The sequence below is a fragment of the Rhyacophila brunnea genome, unplaced genomic scaffold (assembly GCF_057557595.1).
Source record: "Rhyacophila brunnea isolate RB1 unplaced genomic scaffold, BYU_Rbru_1.0 scaffold_2, whole genome shotgun sequence".
In the NCBI taxonomy this organism is placed as follows: Eukaryota; Metazoa; Arthropoda; class Insecta; order Trichoptera; family Rhyacophilidae; genus Rhyacophila; species Rhyacophila brunnea.
The window spans coordinates 12,281,214-12,308,717 of record NW_028232859.1 but is presented as its reverse complement, the minus strand read 5'-3'; the positions used below and the strand labels follow the sequence as shown (position 1 = coordinate 12,308,717).

At 31.7% G+C, this 27,504-nt stretch overlaps 1 long non-coding RNA gene across 1 annotated transcript in view; it reads left to right on the top strand.

Moving 5' to 3' along the window:
• The window catches only part of LOC147071869 (uncharacterized), a 503,478-nt gene that overhangs the window by 261,025 nt on the left and 214,949 nt on the right, over positions 1 to 27,504 (top strand). The window contains exon 4 of the long non-coding RNA XR_015070642.1: positions 10,149 to 10,177. This is a non-coding gene — a long non-coding RNA (uncharacterized LOC147071869). The remainder of the gene's footprint in view (positions 1 to 10,148; positions 10,178 to 27,504) is intronic.

The window sequence follows — 27,504 nt, the reverse complement described above, 5'->3', positions numbered from 1 at the left end:
TTACGCCTCAAATAGAACGTTTACGCATGCAAACGACATAGCGAAACGCGATATCAAGACTAATTATTATGGTTTTAAAGTACCTACTGCTTTTATTAACACTACTATTTTCGTGATAAATTTAGTTAAAAACTCTAGATATACCTATATTTTAACCATGTCTGATTCTAAGACGATTATGTGCTTCCACAGGGTAGAGGCTGTACTAACAGATTTTTGCTTTTACAATAAATAGATGTTAGCCACTTGCTCAACCTGTTGGGTCCATACTCTACGTCCAAGTACTCATTGGACGCTAACGACGCACCTAGCTCGTAAAGATTAGCTGGCCATTAGATATGATTAGCATGATATTTAAATGTTGTGATTAATTAGTAATTATCTAGTCAGCAGTCAATGTGTTGGGAAAAATTACACACGCTATTAGAACTCGGGACCCACGATATTATTGACCTGACGCGTGACCACTCGGCGACGTGTTAGTGGACCTTATCATCAATCAGTCAATCCATTGATAGATGAAGACAGCAGCTCCTAACTGTCTCCATTCTTCTCGGTTTATTGTCTTTCGGTGCTACATATTTTCGCTATACCTAATTGCGAGCCGGTCCTTGGTCGCACTTCAAATATTTTCTCTTCTTAAAACGTAGTTATAATAAATAATTCACATGAAATTAGAAAGATCAATAGCTTATAACGTAACGAGGGCACTCGCTAGGAAAGTGAAAGGTGTGAGTTTGATTCCTATTCAGTGTAACTATTTTTCCAGTTTTTTTTTTTTAATTGTGGATTTTCTATACTTACTTCATACACAAAAAGTAAATAATATATAGATATTTTGACAAGAAATGTTTTTTTACCAAAAAATTAAAACACGAGTTACTTTTGCAATAGCTTGCTTTAAAAGAAATATTTTTTTCTTTGTGCGTTTTCGATTGCGGTTTTTTTTTTTAATTTTAAATAATGAAATACCGATAATTTTTAAACTGGAGTTTGGTTTCCAATTTAAAACGTTTTATTATTTTTTACCGTGCACACTTATTAATTGTTTGTTTCAAAACAATTTTGCAAACTCAAGTGCATGCTGTTCATCTTGGGGAAATTCTTGGTGAGACACCACTCTCAGTACAATTTTGAAGAGTGCTCCTCGTTTTTGACACCATATTATATACCCAACGTTTCACATACCTACGTATGTGACGGGAAATGAATTATTATCAGAGTAGTATTAATTATTGATACTCGACACGGCCAAAAGATGATCCACCAACTCTGGTCTCATCAGATCATCATATCTCATCATCATGTACACAAAATCATCATGTACATCAATCTACACAAAATAATATGTATGAAATACTTTCCTGCGATTGTGAGAAAATTAAAAGAAAATAGTAAACGTAATATAAAGCATGGGTCTTTAATTTTCAAATTCCATTAAGAGAATGACAATGAAAAACATAATTAAATAATCCTTTTTTATCTTATGATTAAGAATATCATATGGGCTTCCATAGGATAGAGGTTATATTAACAGATTCTTGTTTTGACACTTGCTCAACCTTTAAGGTTCATACTGTGCGATTAAATACATATTGAAAAACTACAACTTGCCAGTCCCAGGATCCGATGACGGGATCCACGATATTATATACCTAACGCATAACCACTCGGCCATCGTGGACGTTTAATAGTCTTTATAGGTTTTTCTTTTAGTAATACTATAGATCATTATAAAAACTGTGAGTAGAAAGGACGAAAACACAGACATATTTTTTTATTCTGGAATTAGACATAAACATATCGAATGTTGCCATAAGAAAAAAAATCAGATAATAACTTAAAATAGTTTAAAAAATCATCGCAAAAACTCTCATTTAAAAATCTCGTTATTTATAATGATAAATTTATCGAGTGTATTCTTACAAGGGACTATGGTTCTACGGATAGGAGCTTTGTCGAAACTAACCCGATGTTTAAATTTTCCAAAGCTCGCGCGCCGAGTGAACTTTCGTTTCATATTACAAGATAATATTTTCTTTGTACCTGAGTCTTAGCTCTTAAGCTGGAAGGGTCTGGCAGAATAATAACCTTTCGCGAATAAATACATACATGTTACGCATTATCTCGAAATAAGAAGATTTTCCTGCCAACAGAATTCAGACTATCTTATCTTAGAAAATATTGTCAGACCAATGACTATAATAATTCTGTTGGGTTCATGTTTTTTTTTAATAATGTATTTTAAAATAAAATGTAAGATGCCACGCTAACCGCCTTCAGAAAGGCTAGTATACGGGTCATGCTATCAAGATCAGAATTGAGATGACAAGAAGTATTTTTGGAAAAAAAATATAAATCTCTACCTACTTTTTAATTCCAAGTAACCGATGAAGGGCAATCAGGTACAGAGATATAACATGGACATTAAAGAAATTAACCATTACATAAATAGATGCTAGAATCTTTCAAGCAAGTAGTGTCTTTAGGTACGTTGAAGATTAAAGGCCCTATATTAAAAAAAAAAACAGCAATATAATGTATTATTATTTGGTACACGTTATACATTCAGATAGTCATAAAAATGTTTTTAAGATTTTGGTATTTTCTAACCAAGAAAACGGATTAACTGCCTCTGTCTTCAAGTTATGAATCTATCAGCGAAAAGGGATGGATTTTTAAGTCAATCCCGTGATTAATAATAAAGTTTTAATATGAGCCAATATGAGAGAGCCGAGGTGTTTTTATTCGTAATCTTTTGTTATCTTTTATATATGGCTTGCGGTAATTAAGTTGCAGAACGTCTCTTCGTTTTGACTCAATCGTATTGACTATCCAGCATGACGAAATGTTCATTACATTTCTTAGAGTCTGAAGGGTTTTCATTTGTATTTGAAAATGGTTAATCACCATTATATTCGCTCTAAAACAAAGTACAATAAACATTCAATATAATATACATATTATATTATTCCCACTGAAAATAATAATTATGATACTTTTTACGATAACAAATTGTTAGTATACTATAATTCACGTTTAAATGTTTTAATTTTAATAATGAATCATTACATTTGTTTTCTAAAATAATACCTAATTAAATATTTACATCACATCACCTTAAGATTTGTTTATTTTAATAGTTTTGAAACAAAGTTTTTTTTAATAATTCTATGTTATCTAACTTATTGACGGCTATTATAAACCCATCTTCGAAATGGTCGACTATAACAAACGTTGAAGATTTGGGCATAAGTGTATATCAAATTTGCAACAATGGCAACTATGACAAGTAATACGTGTGATTTTGTGTTATTTTTAATTTATCATAGATCCATAATAAATTTGTAATATGTATAGTCGATTAATAGATTCTTTAAATTATATTGGGTCTTAGAATATTTTGGGGCAAACAAAATCAAAATTTAATAAACCATTTATTTTATTCAACGAAAAATTCAAAATTTTGAGAATGTACCTAACATTCCATATATTTCAATTTTCAATTTCAATTAATTTATTTTTAACATATTGTGGACATTACAAATTATAAGTTTAAGACGTTCACAACATGACATTTAGAAACTAAGAAATATAAAACAGTAAGCATTACATAAAAAAAGAGATAGATAGTATGTTATTAAACAGTAGAAATATGTACATACAAAAATATTAATTAGGTATGTACAAGGAAGTACACCGGATGAGTTAAGCAGACCCTATTTTAAGAATTTATAAAACAACGTCCACCTATACTCATCCTCACGTAGGTGGAATATATCAACACCCGAAGAAATTTCGTTGAACATAGTTATCGCCCTCACAATTGGCATTACCAGTGACAGGTTGGTTCTGCACCTTGGGAGAATAAACAACTGATGTTCTCTATTTATAAGATAGTTATCAGGGACACACAGGTCAACACTGCCCAGAATGGCAGAGTTCTCATTTATACCTCGTATAAGTCGAAAAAAATACGTAGCTAAATAAAGATTTCTTCTAAATTGCAAACTGCAGTATGTAAGCATGCTTAAGAGAAAGTCAGTTGGATAAAGCCACAGCTAGTATCCGTATAACCTCAAATAAAGGAGTCTCAAGAATTTCTTCTGAACCCTCTCCATCATAAGGCCATACTTCAACTGATGCGGTGCCCAAACAATAGACCCACTCTCAAGTCTGCTTCGAACCAAAGAATTAAATATATTGAACATACATAACTTGAAAACACTTCAGATATTATATACCCACCAGAAAAAAATCACATTTGAAAAAATACGATGCTCGACGGCGACATTTCTTTAAAATTGTTAGCAAGTTCAAGTAGACGTTACAACTAAATATTTGGCGAGAGCCGGACGTCGGTTAGTAATTGAGGTAATTAATATTCCTTGAACACAATTTGATAAGCATTTCATGTAGGAACTACTAGTTTAAATTATCGTAATTAGGTATGAGGCTCGTAGCTTAATAATTGGTTAAAGCATATTGTCGCGATACTAGTGGATAATATACGGGTTCAAATCCCGTCGAGCATCGTATTTTTTTCAAATGTGATTTTTTTCTAGTGGGTATTATATATCTGAGGTGTTTTCAAGTTATGAATGTACATAATAATATGTTGCGCATCATCTTTTTGATTTAAATACTATGGGATCGGTAGTAGGGATGTAAAATTGTGATTTAAATATTATCTAAAGCAACTATTTTCAATTCCATTTAACATAATTTTATACTTATATTATTATGTAAACAAAAATTTACTAAGTCGGTACGATGTGGGTTTAATTAATTAAGAGGAGACGTAAAAGAAACTGGTAATAAAAATAGTGAAAACGAATGAAAAATAATTTTCAAGCTGATTTACGTATTAAAGTGATAGGCTTAAGTGGTATAAAATTAATGATTTCTACTAGAAAATTAGTGAACGTTTTGAAGTGAGGCTGTAATTAATATTTGCCCTGGTATGCATTTCATAAGGTTGGAATTTCAAATATTCACAATTGAAATAGTGAGTGATTAAAAAACGATTTGAAATACTCGTGCATATTAAAATGTCAGCTAAGCTGTAATGAATACCTACATATGAAATAACTCTTTAGATTAATTTTGGAATGTCTAGAATAATTAATATAATCTTAATATGATCAACTTTAATATGTGGGTCAATAAAACAGAAAATTTAACTAACTGGTACCTCTAGTATGTAGGTATATCACATGTAATTATGAATAGTCATTAATTGGTATGACAAAAGGCAAAAAGGATTTTCAATCGTATTACTGTAGGAAAACCAAGCCCTGATATACCCCGATAGTCCTGAAACAACGATTGAAGGGGTTATTGCAAGAGAAGACCACAGAAATATAGTTTGGAGATATGAGCAATTTAATGTTCTTATCCGTTCACTATTGTAACACTAAAAATTACTATCCTCATTAAAATGATCGATATCTCTTACATATAATTATATTGCTTGGAGCAGAAGGCGTGAATGACGACCGATATCAATTTTGACTGGCATGGCATATCATATTATTGTTATAACCATTTTTTTTATCATAATTATTGAGACATCAGTGTATTTCTTTTAAAAGTGTCTTTAGTAAAACGTGAGTGTATGCCCTGGAAATTGGTTTTATTCAAAATCAACAAATTCATAATTATGTGGCATATCATTGTCTTGCGGTAACTCCTTCAATTGTAACAATTAATTGCTGCAAAGCTGATCATTACAAATTTACAGTATCCCTTAGGTGTAAAAAGTAATCCTAAATATCAATGTAAGGCATAAAGCCCACCAAAGCGGCGCTCTGTGCGCTCACTACTGAGTAGACCCCCTCCCACCCGCGCATTACCCTTCACCTATGTAATAAGGGGCCCAAGAAGCACAAAATAATTATTATTATCAGCGTCTCTCATAACAAAGCAATAAAAATATTATATTATTTCTCGGGGCTTGTAATTAATATTCACGATGACATCATTCTACCAGCAAAATATTGGACACGCAGCAAACTAAACAAAGAGTTCACTGTTATTAAATAATACCGAGGCGCCCTTCCGACGTATGACGCGTCCAGAAGCGGATAAAATAAACAGCGCGCGCCTCTTTTGTTTGCCGTGTCAATGAATGGGCTACGTTGTATTTTCGTTAATTCGTCTCGCTGAAAAGCCAAACCACGGGTATTCATGGGGCGCACGGGCACAATGCGTCGTCAAATCCAGTGTGCGCTGGCGTATTTCATTACGTTGTATTTTCGATGATTCACATTGAATATGCGCGAGCGCCCCGCAAGCCCGCTTTAGTAGACTTTATGCCTAAAAGCAATAAGAAGATATAAATCACACTATTTGGCAATATCCGCTATAAGTTGGTTAAATTTAAGAAGTCAAAATTATCATAATCTTGAGATGTTTATAACTCGGAAAAACATAAAAAGTATTTTTGTGTACGTATTATTTTTTTCTGGGACTATATAGCCTGTAAGTATAAATTATATGTTTTTGTTTATTTAATCAATAATCTTATATAATATTATAATGTAATAACAGCGAACAAATGTAAGGCTAAATAACTATCAACGGAGACTTCGTAGCTTAATAAAAATTGTTATCAATAAAACCAGCTAGATTGGTTGGTAGTCTATATTCTTGATATCGCTATAACATTATTATAACTACTCTGTCAGAATATACCTATACCGATGATTTAATAATATTTGATCTGAGTAAGGCCCTTCGGTACACCCTTTTTGATAATAAATTTATATACACGTATGTACGGGCACAAACTGACACCTTTAGTTGTGATAAAATATACACCAATACTACATACACACAGGTGAATTGATATTTATTAGGATCGTAACTCGGAACCTTATTTACATTATTTTCGGGTCATATCTGTTTACGCTTTATGGAAGAAAATACGCGCGAAGTAGTTTCACACGAATGAACCCATAAACAAAATGTATTTCAACCTTGCCCATCCTGTAATGTCAAGTTACGTTACATAGGTTCTTAAATATGTTATATTTCGGTTAATATGCACTTTATTTACTACATACTTTATTTATTCATAGAGGAAAAATAGTAAATAATAAATATGTATCACACACGTATATCTTTATAATATACCTATACACCATTGTTATTTTTGCGAACGACTCAAAACATCTTAAGAATAGGTAGCAAGAGCTTTGAAATGAAAGCCACAAAGTTGATTTAAGGACAAAATTACTAGTAATTCGAATCAAAAGCGAACGTCGTCGAGTCAACAACTACGCCTATCTTGGAAACAAATGTCAGTTTACGGTGGTGTGTATGACGAGATTTGAGAATGACGAGAGTGCATATAGATGCCTGAATAGTATTTTCAAAAGTGACCTCCCATTGTGTCTTAAACGTAAAGTGTTCAACCAATGTGTGCCACCAGTGCTCACGTATTCATGTGAAACATAAATTTTTAATTATTATAAGAGGAATTTTAAAATTGTGAATAACGCAACATGGTATGGAAAGTTGCACGTTAGGCATAACGCGAAAAGACCACAAAATAAACCAATGAATAGGGAAGCATACAAAAGTACGCTATGTGACAGAGGTCGCTAAGCAGATAAAATGGCAATGGGCGGGACATGTCGCTTGGTGAATGGAGTACCCAACAGTCACTCATAAAGTTCGGTGGATGTACGTGACAACAAAGAACTAGGGACTGAGAAGACTTGAGGGAGTCTTCATCATGCAGTAGATTGATTTTGTATTATGTGATGATAAATAATGATGATAAGGACAATAATATTATTATATTGTCAAAATCGTCAATTTTATTTCATATTGTAGAATGAAGTGGTGCTTATTACCACAGTGAAGGAAATGGTTAATATGAATAGAACATTTTTGTGTAATTTAATAATTCTGTATTCCAAAATAAAAATACATTCTTTTTATAGCCAGGCGGCATGATGAAATTACTTGTTCCTATCGTAGTATTAGAATATTATCATTTTAATGATGGTTGCAGACGTTTTAGTAGTGATCGATGGAACTATAAATCTTGCCGCACTTTCACGTATAAATCTATAATCCCTACTCGTGGTTTTGTCCACTGTAGATTATTGAATAGTTAGTGGTAAACTATTTACGGTTAATGAAAAGTTTAGATTAACTATTTTTTTATTCAATAAATAGAAACGAAATAACAAAAGATTTTTTTTAATTATTAGCAAATGCAGGTACGTTTACGTTATAACAAAATAATGGAGAGTTCCTGGAGCTGATTGGTAATTATGGTAATTGATACCTTGATTTAAAACACAAAAGTTATTGCAATTGACAAACATTTCAATTGCATTAACTTTTAGTAATTTTAAGAACTGTGTTAGGTTTAGACAATCATCCTAAGTGTTAATTTATTATATTTTGACACTAGAGAAGCTGTTGTGTATATTGTGCTAAATTTAAGATAGTCAGGGGGGGTGAAAGATTTTTATTTCTATTGGTTATCATGCTTTTTGTTTTATTCCTCTAAATTATTCTTAATATAGGCTTTCGTTATATAAAGCCTCAATTACATTGAGCTTCTTTACGAGCTGTTTATTGGCGAATTTACAATCTGCCTGTAAAGTCGCCCAGTGTAATCATCGAATAAGCAGGTTGTAAACACTCTACCGAGAAAAGTTGAAAGCCTGTCAACTTTACACGCTACACGCCGGCGTGTGGGCCTACTGCGTCTGAGCAGTAGAGCGCAGTACCAACCTCCCGGTAAAAAAACGAACTACGTTCCGTCATAATAGTCGTTGGCTTGTGGCTTCTCAGCGAATGGAAAGTTTTGTGTGTAATCATCAAATCGCAGTAGCTGAATCGCCCGCTTTTAAATTCGCCAATAAACAGCTCGTACAGAAGCTCAATGTAATTGAGGCTTAAAGAATTGAATTTAAATACTAAATCATTATTTATAGTAGAACGAAACGTTTTCATATATTATGAGTAATGACTTATTAACGATGGGTTTTTGTCATTGTATATTAAACGTAAAACAAAAACGTAGAGTAAAAATAAGCATTAGTTAATAAATAACAAAATAAGAGTAGTGGTTCAAATGTCATAATAGTCAATAGGACGCTTTTTTCAGAAGTCTGAGAAAATGGCTGTCGTAGGTGACAGTAATAAAAGATTTTCTTACAAAATGTGTTAACTGCAACATTTATTGATACTTGTATTATTAAATAATACTTAACTGCCACAGAATTTATCAAACTACAACCGTAAAATAATAATAACCTGAGTGCATTCACCGAACGCACAATTTATACATTGGAGTTTTTTTTTTTTTAAATTATTGTAATAATATGTTTGATTTAAAAAAAGAAATAATAGTTGTAGATATTATGTTAGTTAGGTAGCTGTAAATTATTAGAAAATTTATTTCGTGTTCTGTCGCTAGAGTTAATCCTTAATGTGAAAGGAAAATTTGATTTTCGCTTGAATTTGTATAGGACCACCAATCCGATACTAATAGCATCCATAAAAATACGAAACCTGCATTTGAATATGATATAGCCTCGAATAAAAGTATGTGGTTAACAAAATAGGCATACATGGCATTAAAGGTCTCCTCTGGGAGTAAAAAGGTCAGCATTTCCACCCTTAGGTACTGCATGTCTTGTTATATCGATTTACTTAACCCTTGGGATAGGAATTTATCTGAATTTTTCATAGAAATATTATAAAGCCTAACATTTCTACGGGTACCCATTTGGTTTTTGGGAGTATGCAAAAGGGAGAAATATATAGATTGACTTTACAATCTGGTGTGAATCTAAGACGCCTTCTATAGAGGTTTTCTAATAGTATTTCTATAAGTAATGATAATTGGCTATTTGTCCAATTTATTATATATATATTATTTGGTTGAAAACCCTCATATGAATTTTATATATGCTTGATTCCAACCTGTGATTATTTAACACTGTATCATTCTGCCACAGCTGACTACATTAAAAAATTTCGTTACCTCGTTTTTAAAATTACGTAATACAATTACAATTTCTATCTTATAAATTTATTGGAATATTCTGTCGTCCTCTATTATAATATTTTATTCTATACTCTACAGACAATTTTAAAATAAATCATTTTTGTTTCAGATGGATGATGAATGAAACTCACCTAAAAGGTAAGCTGTCAATACTTTTGATAACATTTTAATACTTTCGTGTACGAAAAATCAAAGTATTTTTTAGACACTGTGAAAACATTGTTCTAACGACACCACCCGCGTTGTTTAGAACGTATTTTGTTTTCTTGATAAGAAAGAATACGTGATGTTTTTCTTAAGTAACATGAGACGAAAAAATTTTGCAGGCCTCATGGGATCGAAACGTAGTAAAAAAAATTGATTTTTTTTCTCAATATTTTATCTATAAATCTTGAGAACAATTTATGGTATTTTTAGTGTAATGAAAATACTCAAAATAATATGTTATTTTTTGCGTAAGAGAAAATTCCAGGAAATTTGATGTTGATAATATTTTTTCTGATGCCATTGGATTTTTTTGTAATTTTCTAATATATATCTTTTACCTTCCAATATTATTATTTTCTGTTGAGTATAATTATATAGATATGCTATTATTTCAATAATAATTACTAAGCATAATGAAAATATTTGTAAATATATTTGAAACATGTGAAAACTAAACATAATGATATTATGTTCGGTGTATTTGAAACACATCTTAATACCAATTAATAGTACACAATATAATATACAATATGTTATTTTCTAACAACAATATTAATACATATTAAACATTCATTTATAACTACGTAGATACCTATATATAATACAAACTTGAGATCATAATAAATCACAAACTTATGACTGTAAAATGAGTTTAACAGTGTAACAGGTATTGAAAAAACCTTTTTTTTTTTAAAAAAAATCGTAATTGTTAATTAGGAGTGGGTATATTATGTCAACGTGATCTTTCACCATTTTGGGAATGCTCATTTTTTTATTGAACTGAGATTGACAGTATGCTACCTTCTTTGCTGAGCTAATAATATCTCAACAGGTGTAAACAACAAAATATATATATATATATATATATATATAATCGCGTTGTGTAACCTTAGTCTTGGACACTGCATATATGTTTGTTAATATAGACGCACATATACGTCGACTACAATTCAATTCAATGACTGCAATAGATTGAATTAAATGTTTTCAAATAAATTGTATTTAAAATTTTAAATACTAACAATTGAATTTAGAATATTTAAGATGTAAATTGTGGGAAATAAAAACTTACAATTGAGAATTAAAAATATACTTAAATAAAACGGGTCTGCAAAAAAACTTGTATTCTGAGCATGTAAAATTGGGGTTCCACTAGGCTTTGCTTATATATAAAAAAAACCTTCTCGTATATAGATGAAGCCAAAACTAATGAAAGTGATTGCAACAAAAATCATTATGAACAGTAGGTAATTTCTATACAAAATTACAGAAGGTTCTATCTGGAAGAAGATTCAATATTTATTGTGTATACCTATAGAGAATGTTTATTCAATACCTTTGTTTCATAATAATTTTTATAATAGATTTATCGTGAAATACATACCATACTAAAACTAATTATATGGCTAACACCCATTTTTCGTAAAAAAAAAATCTTTTAATACAACCTCCACTCTATGAAAGCCCATAATATGACCTTTTTAGGATTAGATAATATGGTTAAAAATATTACACTATTATAACTACGTGTACTTACGTCTTTGTTCAAGAATATTATTTTCTTTAACAGCTTATCTAATGTGAATCTTGGCTACTTGAAAATAAGTGTTTGTTGTATCTATTAGGTCCATCTTTATACATATAATATTAAATAAAATCATATACATTTGTGATGCCCAGGATTTGAGCATGATACCCAGCTAATGCGTTACTACTCGACTCTATATTGCGGACGTTGTTCAAGAATATAATATACGAGATGATAATATTTTGAAAGTTTTATTAATACTTTGTGAAAATACTTTTATATCTATTTTCTTCCCTCTAAATTCTGACGGTTTTAATTAAATTTTATGAAAATATTTCTACAAAAATATTTGCAGACAACACTCAGTGGTAACTTGCGGGTGGTCTAAGAATACAACAAATTGAAGGAAAATATTACGAATATAAAATTTGATATTGGATATTTAATCTTTAATTAAAAAAGGATTTAAAATATAATCATTACTCCGAAAATCAATCTCGTCAATCGGCCGAAGAAATTATTTTTCATTGGACCGAAAATAAAATGGACTGAATAAATAAAAAAGAAAATTCTGATAAAAGATAATGAATAAGTGATTATTTTTTTACTTTTGCCTTCTGTGGTTCGGATTTTTACATAAACCCATCTTTCCGCTTTTGACGTCATGGAAAAATCCCTTTATCTTGAAATTATTATTAAAAAAGTCTATCGGAAGTCAAAGATTCGTATTATATTATATTCTTTAAGCTATTTCAATCATAGTAGAGAACGGAAAATCTATTTTCGTTTAAATTTGAGAAGTCTATAGTTTCTGTTATTATTAATGAAAAAGAAACCTTACTTAATGCCTCTCAAAAAATATAAGTTGTTTTTATGAATAGAGTGACCGTATCCAGAGCCGGTGATTCGGTCGTTTTTTGAACGTGCGTTTGATTCAGAGCAAAGACGAAAATGTTTGATTTTATAAAAAATACTCGATTCTACAGAAAAGTGTTTAAATAATTGCCATGAAAATTATTGTTCATTTAAAAACAGCCAATATAATTTTTGAATCTATATTGATTTTTTACAACGTTTTTCTTAGCTCGTATTCTTATTTGTCTGGTACAAATCTTGCAATCGATTTTTAACTAACTTCCCGACTAGCTAGACATTTGAAACTTTTAGAATATATCAGAACACAATGCCAATGCATTTTTTTAAAACTTTTAGCCGTCTTTAAGTAGAATTGAATTCATTTTCAGTTAATTCTGTTTTGTATGAAAAGTTATTTCGACACCATTATTGATTGTTAGGGTTCTGGGGTCCTAGCCTTTTTTTTTGATCGTTTAAGCTAGTCAAGTCAAGTTTATATGGTTCAACATAATTTAAAAACGTTGTATATAAAAAGTTCTTTTTATCTTGTAATTATTTAAAATCGTTATGACATCTAAAACAATACTGAAGAATAGGAGTAAAGTATTAGGTATGTATGAATGTGATAATATAAACCAAGGGCTAAATCATTAACATGTTGTTTTTAAACTATATTAAAAAAAAACTATTATAGGGACTCGAGTAGCTTTCTTTCCATAAAAGAATGATGTAAAAAATATATCAAAAAAATCAATTACATCGAACAATCCGATTTCCGACCCCTGTTTCGCACGCAGCAAATTTTGTAGCCAGTTTTTTGTAGAAATTCACTGCATGTTAAACGGCTGTAAAGAATCGATTTTAACTTCACATCGAGACCATAATAATACAACTTAACGTCCGGTAAGTTTCCCGAATGGATAACAACAGATCCTTGTAGAAATCTGTTAATTAATAACAACGTTTATGAGCAATATTTTTTTGTGAGTGTGATATTGAGAAATTATAATAATATAATAGAACCAGTAGAATAAAAGAACTTATTATTAATACTGAAGAATAGAAATAATATTTTGTATTTTAAACAGTAACTGTAGAAAATACCTATATTCGGTGTCTTTAATGTATTGTTTGTCACCAGGAAGATGGCAAAAAGCAAAATTCGAGACTCTAAAAACGATCAAGACGTATTCATTCATTCAATCACAGGTTTTTTTTTAATATTATCTATATTATGTCTGAGATTTCAGTGTAAAAATATCTTATTTTTTAGCGAAATTGTAAATAAACAACAATATCGTCTATCAAAAAAGAAAAAGTTTACATAATTCATGACTGACTGTCAATATTAATGAAACATCAAATTTCAATTGGCACGATAAAACAACTCGAATAATTTAAATAGGTACCCGGTGACAAATTTTGTCCGGAAATTTCTGTCGCTCTTTGGCAATTTATCACGTTCAATTTGCCGATTTAGGAAATTGGAATCACTAATTTAGAAATGGTTTGGAACTAGGGAGGTATTTAATAGCCGGCGAAATTTGTAATTCGCAGTTATAAACACTTCGAGAAACTTTGCTTTTTATAAGAATAAATAAATTTTGAATGTAAAATCGTTTCTAGTAATAATTAATATATATAAGATGAATGTAAACACACCGGATAAAACCACTATTCTTTTACACTTGATTCTTAGAACTGTAGTTTAAAATTTTCAATAGTTTTGTAATATGCGTACTCGTACAATTGTCTAGATATAATAAAATTGTACAATTATTTTTAATTAGCTCTATTTACATTTTTTTATGAGAGATGTGTCTGACACTTCTAAAATATACTAGATTCGTGGTCAAACCCACATTGAAAAACTACATGTGAATTTCCCTTGAGAGGGCAATAACGTGGTGTGGTGTAAAACTTACTGATTGTTAGAGAAAAATATAATTATTATAGTGAACCTTTAAAAGTTTGATTTTAATATTAAGTGAAAAATACTTAGTCGAAAAATAGTCGTTGTATACCACAAATAAATAGGGTAGGTACTAATAGAATACGTAATACGAATTACAGTAAATGCTGAGTATCGAAATAATATTTTTCGAAATTCGAATAGATATCAGTTGTGACAAAAAAAAAAAAATCTCTATATATATAAAAATCTCGTGTCACGATGTTTGTGGTCGAACTCCTCCGAAATGGCTCGACCGATTTTTATGAATTTTTTTATGTATATTTGTTAGGTATGAGAATAGGTCAACAAGTATATTTCATACCGCTAGGTGATTAGGGTATCTCTATCCAGAAAAATTTTTCTTTTATTTTTTAGAAAATTTCTTTTTGTATTTTTTTTATTATTTTGCATTAAAAAATACCTATAACCCCAAATTTTACCCTCCTACCCCCACCCTCCCATTTTTTAATCGCGATTTTATTATTTTTGTATGAACAAATTTAACCGTCGTTCGTGTTTCAAACAGAACGAAATTATTTATGTTGTTGAATGAAAGATGGCGCTACGTCCGAGAAGAATTCAAGAGAAGCGTCGCGTCATTTCGACATTTCATTCGGCATATCACAACGCAGTGTATGCAAAAATTTGTACGATTTATTTTAATTTATCTATTTTTATGTGCATGTATTACAGTGCACAATGCCATTAAGACGCAAGGGGTGCCATTTGGGCCTTCGAACGAATAAAGCAACAAACATGCAAAATAGTAGAGCAGAAAGAACAGACGAACAAATCCAACAAGATAACAAAAACGAGCGTGTAAGCATGTCGCAATTGCGTGCATCCCAATCACAAGAGGCACGAGCTGAACAAAATCAACAACGACAATTGGAACGGAGCCAAGCGCGCCGGTTCGTAGTTAACACACGCAGAGCAAATGACCGACAACGCCAACAAGTACATCGAACATTTACATCCGCTTCGTTCCTTCTTCTCGCATTCGAGTACGAGCCAGATATTGAATATTCCGCTCATCCGAAAGTACTGATTGGTGCTATGGACAAAGAATGTCCCCATTGTCATGCGCTCAAATTCAAACATGAGTCAGCCGGGATGTGTTGCGCATCAGGAAAAGTGCAACTACCAGAAATTGAGATACCACCAGAACCATTGAACGGGTTGCTCATCGGCACGGTTCCAAATTCAAACCTGTTCCTGAAGTCCATTCGCACATTCAATTCATGCTTCCAAAATACTTCGTTCGGAGCAACAGAAATAGTTCACAATACTGCGGCAAATGGTCAACAATTCCATTCTACGTTCAAAATCAAAGGCCAAGTATACCACAAAGTAGGCTCATTGCTGCCAATGCCAAACGAACCACATATTTTTTACAAATCTACTTCATGGACGGTGAGGACATCAATCATGTAGATGCACGTTGCGGCTACAATAGCCTCAATTCGCCTAATGCCAGGCGCATCGTCGGCGAACTAGACGCCCTGTTGAATGAGCACAATGAATTATTGAAATTGTTCAAAGCACACATACACGAATTGCAAAGTGAAAATCACGCTATTGTCATCAATCCTGATAAAACACCAGCTGGAGAGCACGTGCTTCGATTCAATGCGCCTGTTGTTGACGACATTGCTGGAATCATGGTTGGCGACCGCACATCGACGCGAGAAATCGTGATTAGAAGAAGAAACAATAATCTGGAGTTCATCGCTGACACACACCGTTCATACGATGCTTTCCAATATCCGCTAATTTTCTGGAAGGGACAAGACGGATATTGCATAAACATTAAACAACGAGATCCTGTAATTAATAATTACAGTAATTCATTCATTATGAACATCATTACTCATTTTGATTTGAGAAAATTAATGGTTGATGTTTTTTTGTTTTTATCGGCGGTCATCGTCTACAGCGCTCTATTCCTCTTTCTGTCATATATCCCATCCCCACACACTTACGATACATTCGTTATTTTTTATTTAACAACCAAAATATTCACTAAAAATAATTTATATGGCAGAACAACGTTTGCCAGGTCAGCTAGTAAATATATAAATACCTAGATTTGAAAATCACTATAATGATTTTAATATAAGTTGTGTAGAAAAATATTGGGTTAACAAAAGATTAAACATTTACGTAGGTACATATAAATTATTGTTTTCATTGCATAGTTTTTATATTATATATATAATTTTGTAAAACTGTAGCATTTTCAAGTGGCTAATATCCATTTCTCGTAATAGCAAATCTGTTAATACAAATCTGCACTCTGTGGATGCCCATAATATGATCTTATCAGGATCGGACATGGTCAAAATTGTTTTTTTTTATCTTGTAAACAGTATTGGGTATTTATATCACATTAATTTATCTATCTCATATATCAAACAGGTAAGTATCTACTGAGAAGTATATATCTGTGTCTTACGTCGGATAGTGGACAATATGTCAGAAGAGCAGGTGATTTTGCTTCAAATCAATACTAATTAATTGAATTGCAATGACATGCTAACGTCAGCTATTTCTTTATTTCTAGTCTCTGGATGATTGATTTGTTCAATCTAGGCATGCTCTTTTTAAATTTGATATACTGTCCCATTGAAGAAATTTGCGTGTTTAAAATAATAATATTATTTGAACATAAAATGTTCAATATTTCTTTATAAAACCCAATATGAATAATAGGTAAAGCTATATTATACCTTTCTAACAGAAAAGTATATCATTTTAAAAGAGGTATAAAGTGCGCCGCGAAGCCATTATTAAATTGTGTCTGGGACATATCTATTAGCCGTCTGCAATATACATCTCGTTACGATTTAACTGTCGATTTCATTAAAAAGTAATACGTAAGTACGAGATATTTCTTCTAAGACTTAAAGATGTACTGAAGAAAATGTAACAGATCTTACTATTGAATCTGGAGTGTCTAGAAAATTGAATGAATGATATTTTTTCGTTAATCTTTTTGTTACCCATGCGATATACTCGTAAAAAAAGCAGTTTTGGGATTATAGTATAAAACGTTTAAAAAGTTCTTTACATATTTAAGCTGGCACTGTAGACCATTCAGGTTCATGGACCATCATACAGGAACCTTTATCTCGAGGTCTCCCTCTTCAGTCGGTCACACTCAGCCTCTTTACATCCCTCTTGACGCCATGCTGAATCATTACGAGGGTTCTTTCTTCGACTTTATAGAGAGCTATAATAAATTCGTCGCGTCTAACAGTGTGACCGGCCCATCTGAGTCTTTGCGCATTGAAGACATTGGCATCTTACTATTGATTCAGTTGGTCTAACAAATTAAATGTATAATAATGTTTTGTTTATTTATTTGTTGCCAATATCATAATGTGAGGAAATGAAATCAGAGTTTTAAGATTATAATAATGTGGAAAAAGTACTAATAAATGAAAAATTTATATTATTTCATGAAGTCTTGTTTTTTTTTACGATTAACTATCCTTATTTAAATAAATTATACGTAAGTAAGAAATTTTTTTTTATTGTTAACAAACAAAGCATTTAATGATACAAATACAGAATATATTATGTTTTTTATAGTTACCAACATCAATCAACCCACGCATAATAAAAAAATTCTAGATTCGTTTGCAAGTGGTCTAATATAACATGTCTCAGTTGAAAGAAACCTAAAGAGACGGAGCCTAAAGATATAAGTAAACATAAAGCAAGAAAAATGATAGTTGGTTTACTGATTTTAATGTAAACTGTAAACAGTTCATTGAGCAGGCACTTGCATCAAACTGACAGAAGACGGGTTTCACGTCTTTGGTAACTACTATATTCTGATTCTATTATAACTATGCATCGTTAGATGAAAATTCAAGGGAAAATACCTACTAGTTTTATCGTAGTATATTCTTGGGTTTTCACCGTGTCTCCTTCTTCCTTCTTTACTCGACGTTTCGGGCTCGTTGCAGAGGCCATTATCAAGAGATATGTTTTATGATGAAATGTAGTGTATGTATGTGAATGTAAACGTTGCTCTAAGAATGTCAAAATGAATCCGATTATCTAAGATAAAACATTGCTCAGGGTAATCTGTCAATCATTACGACCGGGGATACTGGCTCGAATATTAGATTTTGCTGATAGTGCCGGAAGCCTACTAGGAAGCCTACATTACCTACTAGTTTTGTTTAACGTATATTTGTCTTACTAAGGTTAAATATATTATACTTTATGTTAATCATAATATATGAATATTACTAAAGTAAATATGTATACAATAATTATTGATGTTATTTTATATCACAGGATTCACGAGCATACGAATGTGTAGATAATTAAATTAAAATTCATCAGTAGCCTGATGCTGAGTACCTCTACTACACCGAAGTACATTGGACCATGTATATGTCTGAGAGCGATTGAAGAAACATATCCACACGCCAATGTACTTCCATGTAGCGGATATATTCAGAATTTACCCACTAACCAAATATTATGTTCAAAATTGTTTTTTTTTACCCAGTCAGATGTATATAATATGCTTAACATTTATGATCGGACGACAACCTTTGAGACCGCTCGGCTAGCGTGGTCGTAGCAATGACGTGAAAAATTGTGATAAAATAGTAATAGTAACATTTCTGCGTTACATTTGAATGTCTGCACATAATTTTAATATCACATGGAGCTGTAAGACATATACATATATATACATATCATATACGATGTATATATAATATTTACGCATATAATATATACACACTCATCTACTCAGGGCTCGTGCTATTTACTCGCGATTTTAAAGAAAATAAAAAAATATTTATAACTCATACATAATTATGTTATATTTTGAATGTTTTGACGATAATATTATAGTCAGAAATACCTGGCAACAATTTTTTTTTATTTCATTATCATTAAACTGGAGTTTTATCACATTATCGTTAATATATTCAATTTTAGTTGAAAGCAAGTAAATATATGCTGTTATATTATATTGCAATAACATAGCAATAACAGAAATATTATATAAAAATGTAATTATAAATTTCAACATCTCTTAATATTTTATTTATACCGTTGTCAAAAAATCCATACTCAGTAAATGACATGACAGATTAATATAAATATGATTTGAAATGAGAGTTCTCGAAAGATGTTTTGGACTGCATTAAGTGGGGGTCGAGATACAATAAGAAGCTATAGACACTTTATGCAGGGGATGGTAAAATATCACGGGGTATAAAAATGCAGAGGTTACGTGTATAGAATCCTAGAGAAGTTATCAGCAAGACGGGTTATGTAAGTATTGCCCAAGGACCAAGACGGTCGTAACTAAGATGGCTGGACTGCATTATGGGTGATTTAATGATGCTCGACCAAAGCAACTGGAAAGCGTCGACGCTGGATCGAAAAAGTTTTTGACGTGTCGAAAATGATAATCATGAATATAGATCGCACGAAGTAGATATTGCGGTACTTGGTAATGAACACTTTTAATAATACAAGAGGAAAAAACTCGGTTGTTCGACCTCGATAACGACTTCGATCTATTTTATGGGTTCACATCAAACACAGGCTTGTTAGGACTTTCTTACCAATATGTGACTTGCAAGCGAGAAACTTCATAAAATATTTATCAAGATTTGCATACATAAGCCGGTGTAACGTTTGCACTATTCCGTTAGGGCAGTTAAAAGATATAGGTGACATACAATGTTTTAAAACTTAAAATAGTAGAGAAAGTAATTTGAAGTTTAAACTTTAGTACGAGGGTTGAAATAGGTACATTTTTAGAGTCATGTATATCATCTAAATTTTAGTCGATATACGTGACTAGTAATCACATAATATGTAAATTCTACACTGGAGTATTTTGAAATATATATATTAATTATGTAACCTTTTGTCACGCCGCAAATTCAATATCCGATGACAATATTCAAAATAAATTAATGCGATGTTGAGGTCAGTAAAGTTGTACTACGCATGTGTGATATACGATAATACTATTCCACTTTTATGTACATAATATCTTCTTCTCCGCCAAGGCCTAATGACTGACGATTGTAATCCTGATGGTTTGGCCAACTGACGGCCTTCTCCACGGCTTACTCCATCCCGCTCGGAACTCAGTAGCGTGAAGGGCCTTTATATGAAACCTGGAGCACTCTTGGTCTGGTCTATCCACCGATCCCTTCTTCGCTCCCTCTGACCTTCTACCCGATCCAACATTTCCATAATATAATAATAAATATTAAAAACAAATAAAAAAAATCACTACAACAATTTTCCCTCTTCACATAATATTTTTTTTCATAGCGAGCAGTCCCAGTAAGCTAGTATTAATGAAATAAACAATCAATTCAGGTTATTTTCTGGTAGTTTTATAGTAAGCCTACTTCTTTCACAAAGTATTTTTTAAATAAAATAAAATCGAGTTTGTCTGTCAGGATATTTTTTTACCATTTTGTGTTCACAATTTAAAAAATATAATATATCTACATTAAACTAGAAGAATTATTATTAAGTAAGACCACTACAAAATTTCAATAATATGTTCATTTGCAATAAAAATGCGAATTATGTGATTTAAATTTGTGGAATTACTACGTGGAAATTTAATATGTTTAAGATATGTATATTATAACAGCATAATATTAATATACTTATCTGACGATATTTGGCTAAAAAGAAATATCATAAACCGTATGTGGTAATACGTCAGAAACGAACTTCCCTTCTATAATGTATGTTGAATAATAATAATAATGTAGGCTAGAACATTACTCTGATTAGTTTTATTTTTCAGTGACATTGATGGACATAATATCCCTTGCCAACTCAAAATATGTCTAACCTAATAATATGGATGAACTTTCGCAATATTATAACATTATTATCAAAATAACTTACTTTTTATTTAACACATTTTTTTACCCAGTAAGTATTTAACTTGTGTGTAACACCATTATTTAAATATCACGACCATAGTTGACTTGATAACAACCTTGATAACAACGTTACAACTGGCGTTAACAATCTTATGTAATTGAATATTCTTGTTAGTGCACTGTTATCAAATCGAATTCTAACAAATAAAATAAGACTTAATTACTCCTAATTCTACGTAAGATGTGTTATGAGTAAGGATTAGGGATATCGAAGGATACTTTGGCTTCGATACTTTTATTGTGAAAAAACGACACCAGTAAAGATTTTTTTTTATCAATATCGGATATGATATTTTTCACTTGGCTGAAATTTTTAAGTACCAATATGCGATTACCATGAAATGGAATATTTATCTAGTGTTTTTAAAATGTTTAGCATAGATTTTATGACCATTTTTGTTCTGTTTGTTATTCCCCAATAGGTGTAACGTAAATAAATACACCGTTTTGAAGTTAGTACGTTAACAGTTATTTCGAGCTGATGTGCCATATCGATCCCATACACATTGTCTGGTATAATATCGAGTAGGGTATCGGAGATAAAAGATTTGGGTGTATAGTATGATGCAGACTTCACTTTCAATCAGCATATTCTTAACATCAGTACTAGATCTAGCAAAATGCTTGGTTTTGTTATGAGGGTTTCAAAATCATTCGAAAATATCCGAGTTCTACGTACATTATACGTATCATTTGTGTTGAGTATTCTTGAATATGCCAGCATTATTTGGAGTCCTAATAGGTCCATCTACATAATTAAGTTGGAATGAGTCCACAATAGATGTCTTAGATTTCTCTACTTAAGAACATACGGGTTCTTTCCTTATGATAATAAAATTAATTTCCCGACTCGTTTTCTTCTGCGTATGCTATCAATGCAATCCCTGTCCACCCGAAGAGTGATTGCTCTTTTAAAGCATTTCTTTTTACTTCTTCGTGGGTTCATTTATAAACCGTATATACTGGCAAATATTAATTTTCATGTTCCAACCAATATCACTCGTAACTCTACGGTCTTCAAGATACCTTGTCGTAGGAAAAATGGGGGATGGGACAACTGGACTCCGGACAATTGGACGCCGCACTGTCGTAGACACATATACAGAACGTAGACGAGGTATTTTAATCAGTTTCTATCTACTACTTAGTAGTTTAATTCAACATAATGTATTCTTTATTGCGGATTGAGAATATTACCATGCCTAACGTTTTATATAAAATAAAAAAGCTCTTTTTTCGTTGGAACTTAAACATATGCATGATTAAATCATTAATTACGTCTGCATATTTACATTCTCACCAACTATTAAATCATAATATAATCATTTAAATATAAATAATAATATTCATTTTTTTTAAAGTACCTAACGTCTATTTATTTTCGAATTCCGTGGCGTCAAGTTGTCCGATGCCAAATCGTCCTAGACCCGACAAATATTATGTTTCATGATGCTGTGTATCGTGCGATTAACTTATTTGATGGCACCATCAAGGTTGATTTGTTTTTTATTAACTATTTAATGTTTGTGGACATGTTAAATAGGTTAAATTTATAATTGTATATATCATGTTTCTTTAATATTTACAAGAACATATGCTGTCTTTTCTACTTTCTTTGTATATTAGTTGTTATTTGTAATTAAGACATTTTTATATTTTTATAATTTTGTATTTATTATGTATTATGGCGCATTGGCCAATCGATGTACTCTAAATACTCTTTTTCTAAATAAATGTGTCAAAAAATATCCAACTCACGCCCCGTTGTATTATTTATCGATAACACTAACAATGTTTTTAATGCATAGCAAAATAAATAAAGCATGTTACCTAATTAATTTGTTAATTTCAAGGAACACAGACAATAATTTAATAAGGAAATTGGGTTAACTTTCTGGGTATGACTGTAAGTAAATACAAGAATTTCAGAAATATGGGACAAACTAAAACAACTGTTAAAGAATATAATACCATTTTTAAATATTTACATCTACATCATAATAAGCATTAAAGCTTATCACGTAAATAAATCGCGCATTTACTATTGGTAATATTTGAGATACACTGAGTTAGATTTGTTTTTTTAAGGTCTGACCATTGTTAAACCATAAACAAAAGCTTACTAGAAAACTTTTGTTTATTGCGCAGAACTTATAAGCGGAAAATCTTGTTAAATAACCTTAACTCTACTAAAATTTATCTTATTATTTTGGAATATTGTTTATTTTTAAATACTGCATATTTTATAATATATTTAACAAGTATCGTCATTTCGGTACATTTTTTGTGGGTAAATTTATAATTTATGGGTAAATATTATAATCATATTGTAATATTGAATATAATGATTTAGCAAGGCAGTGGTTAGAAGCTCGTAAAATATTCCCTAGATGTGTATGGATTTACAAACATAACACCGAATATTCTAAGCCAATATACAAGATACAGCAAACGCAATATGTATAAGTAATGTATATTATAACCGCTTTAGTTCTAAATATGTGTATAATAATATGATGTTAAGGTACTGGCTCTATTTACATAATCAAGTGTCTTAAAGCGTCTTTGACTTATGTTAATTTACGCGCCTTAATAATGGATCATTTGGGATTTCTTGTTATTAATTATTATAACAATATTCTGAAGAGAAATGGGAGAAGGAGAAACAACACAATAGCAACATTATTATACTAGTATTATTTAATCTAGTGTTAATCCATTTCTCTTGACACGATGAATAGGAAAGCTAGCTGTAGAATAGGAAAGCTACAGTCATATTATTTAAGTGTATGCAATCATACGAAGCAAGTATATTTATATATGTACAGATTTTATGAATATAATAACACAAATGTTATCTGATATGTCGCAAAACCAAAAATGTGACAATATAATGAATATGAATTTAAAACTATATTTTATTTTTTCATTTGAATCGTTCTAATCAATGACATTAATATGGACGAATCATCTGGAAAAAAATGACACTCACTTTATTGTCGAGTCTGTCGAATGGCATAATCTGTTCTAACGCCATTACAATAAAGGTGATATTGCTATAAATTCCTGATGCTTTTTGTTGGGTCTGCCGAATGGTTCGGTTCGAACGGGTTCGCTTAAATGAACATTGACATTAGAAACACTGCTCTAACGCCATTACAATAAAGGTCATATTACTATAAATTCCCGATGCGTGATATCGCATAATGGAATTTACATGACGTCTACCTATACATACAAATGCGCGAATCTACTTGCTAGCTACTGTATTGAGTGCGTCGTCCATTAACAATGTCATTGGTTCTAATGCGTCCCAGGTTTCGCCTTTTATCATATTATGTAGACACTATTCTTACTAACTTACTTGAGCTGGCTCTACAAATTATTCTTGTGCTTGGCCAACTGCACAACCGTTCTCTAGGCATCTCTATCCCAAGTTCAAATTTAAATTCAAAATTTTGAAATGCACAATATGACATGGAAAACGCAAACATAGCATTAAAACAGTATAAAAAAAAACAAAAAAATAGAAGCAATATTAGTAAAAGGGTAAATATAAAAATTATGAAGTACGTGGAAGTACGCCGAATGAGCTAAGTAGATCCTATTTTAAGAATTTATAAAACAACGTCCACCTAAACTCGTTCTCATGTAGGTGGAATATATCAATTATTTATGGACATATTACTTTTGCAAGGTGTTTTACTTGGTAGTGGTAAAAAAAATGATGGGATTATTATACCAACTCTTGATAGGTGGACATTATGCTCTTTTCTGTTATTTTATATGAGGCACGGTCCTAAATAGTATACAGTCATACAGTATACAATTTCTAATAATTAAAAACCATTTACATTTTTTTGTCCATCATTGGATCGGCTTCCATTTTGAATTAAATAGCACAGTGTCTGCCAAACATTTTTACCTAACGGTATAGTGGGGAAGGGTAATTTGTTTCGTGGCACGCCTAATAAAAAAAACATTACTATACATTTTTTTTAAATACTTTATAAATATGAACAAAAAGGTGAAATCTTAGTTAACAGAACAGTGACAAAACAGAACAGCCAGGGGAAAAATGAAACATTAATTTTTGTGGAATCTATTTATTAATTAAATTTTAAACGAAATACATATACTTATATATAAATATTTATTATTTAAAAAAAAAACAATTTTTAAGTGAAGTCATCAAGGTATAATCTCTATATATATAAAAATCTCGTGTCACGATGTTTGTGGTCGAACTCCTCCGAAATGGCTCGACCGATTTTTATGAATTTTTTTATGTATATTTGTTAGGTATGAGAATAGGTCAACAAGTATATTTCATACCGCTAGGTGATTAGGGTATCTCTATCCAGAAAAATTTTCTTTTATTTTTTTGACAATTTTTTTTTTGTATTTTTTTATTATTTGGCATAAAAAAATACCTATAACCTCAAATTTTCACTTTCCTACCCCCATCCACCCATTTTTTAATCGCGATTTTATTATTTTTGTATGAACAAATTTAACCGTCGTTCGTATTTCAAACAGAACGAAATTATTTATGTTGTTGAATGACAGATGGCACTACATCCGAGAAGAATTCAAGAGAAGCGTCGCGTCATTTTGACATTTTATTCGGCAAATCACAACGCAGTGCGTGCAAAATTTTGTACGATTTATTTTAATTTATCTATTTTTATGTGCGTGTATTACAGTGCACAATGCCAGCAAGACGCAAGGGGGGCCATTTGGGCCTTCGAACGAATAAAGCAACACACATGCGAAATAGTAGAGTAGAAAGAACAGACGAACAAATCCAACAAGATAACAAAAACGTGCGTGTAAGCATGTCGCAATTGCGTGCATCTCAATCACAAGAGGCACGAGCTGAACGAAATCAACAACGACAATTGGAACGGAGCCAAGCGCGCAGGTTCGTAGTTAGCACACGCAGAGTAAATGACCTACAACGCCAACAAGTACATCGAACATTTACATCCGCTTCGTTCCTTCAACTCGCATTCGAGTACGAGCCAGATATTGAATATTCCGCTCATCCGAAAGTGCTGATTGGTGATATGGACAAAGAATGTCCCCATTGTCATGCGCTCAAATTCAAACATGAGTCAGCCGGGATGTGTTGCGCATCAGGAAAAGTGCAACTACCAGAAATTGAGATACCACCAGAACCATTGAACAGCTTGCTCATTGGCACGGTTCCAGATTCAAACCTGTTCCTGAAGTCCATTCGCACATTCAATTCATGCTTCCAAATGACTTCGTCCGGAGCAACAGAAATAGTTCACAATACTGCGGCAAATGGTCAACAATTCCATTCTACGTTCAAAATCAAAGGTCAAGTATACCACAAAGTAGGCTCATTGCTGCTAATGCCAAACGAACCACATACATTTTTACAAATCTACTTCATGGGCGCGGCGGTGAGGACATCAATCATGTGGATGCACGTTGCGGCTACAATAGCCTCAATTCGCCTAATGCCAGGCGCATCGTCGGCGAACTGGACGCCCTGTTGAATGAGCACAATGAATTATTGAAATTATTCAAAGCACACATGCACGAATTGCAAAGTGACAATCACGCTATTGTCATCAATCCTGATAAAACACCAGCTGGAGAGCACGTACGTCGATTCAATGCGACTGTTGTTGACGACATTGCTGGAATCATGGTTGGCGACCGCACATCGACGCGAGAAATCGTGATTCGAAGAAGAAACAATAATCTGGAGTTCATCGCTGACACACACCGTTCATACGACGCTCTCCAATATCCGCTAATTTTCTGGAAGGGACAAGACGGATATTGCATAAACATTAAACAACGAGATCCTGTCACAGGTAATTCATTCATTATGAACATCATTACTCATTTTGAATTGAGGAAATGAATGGTTGATGTTTTTTTGTTTTTATCGGCGGTCATCGTCTACAGTGCTCTATTCCTCTTT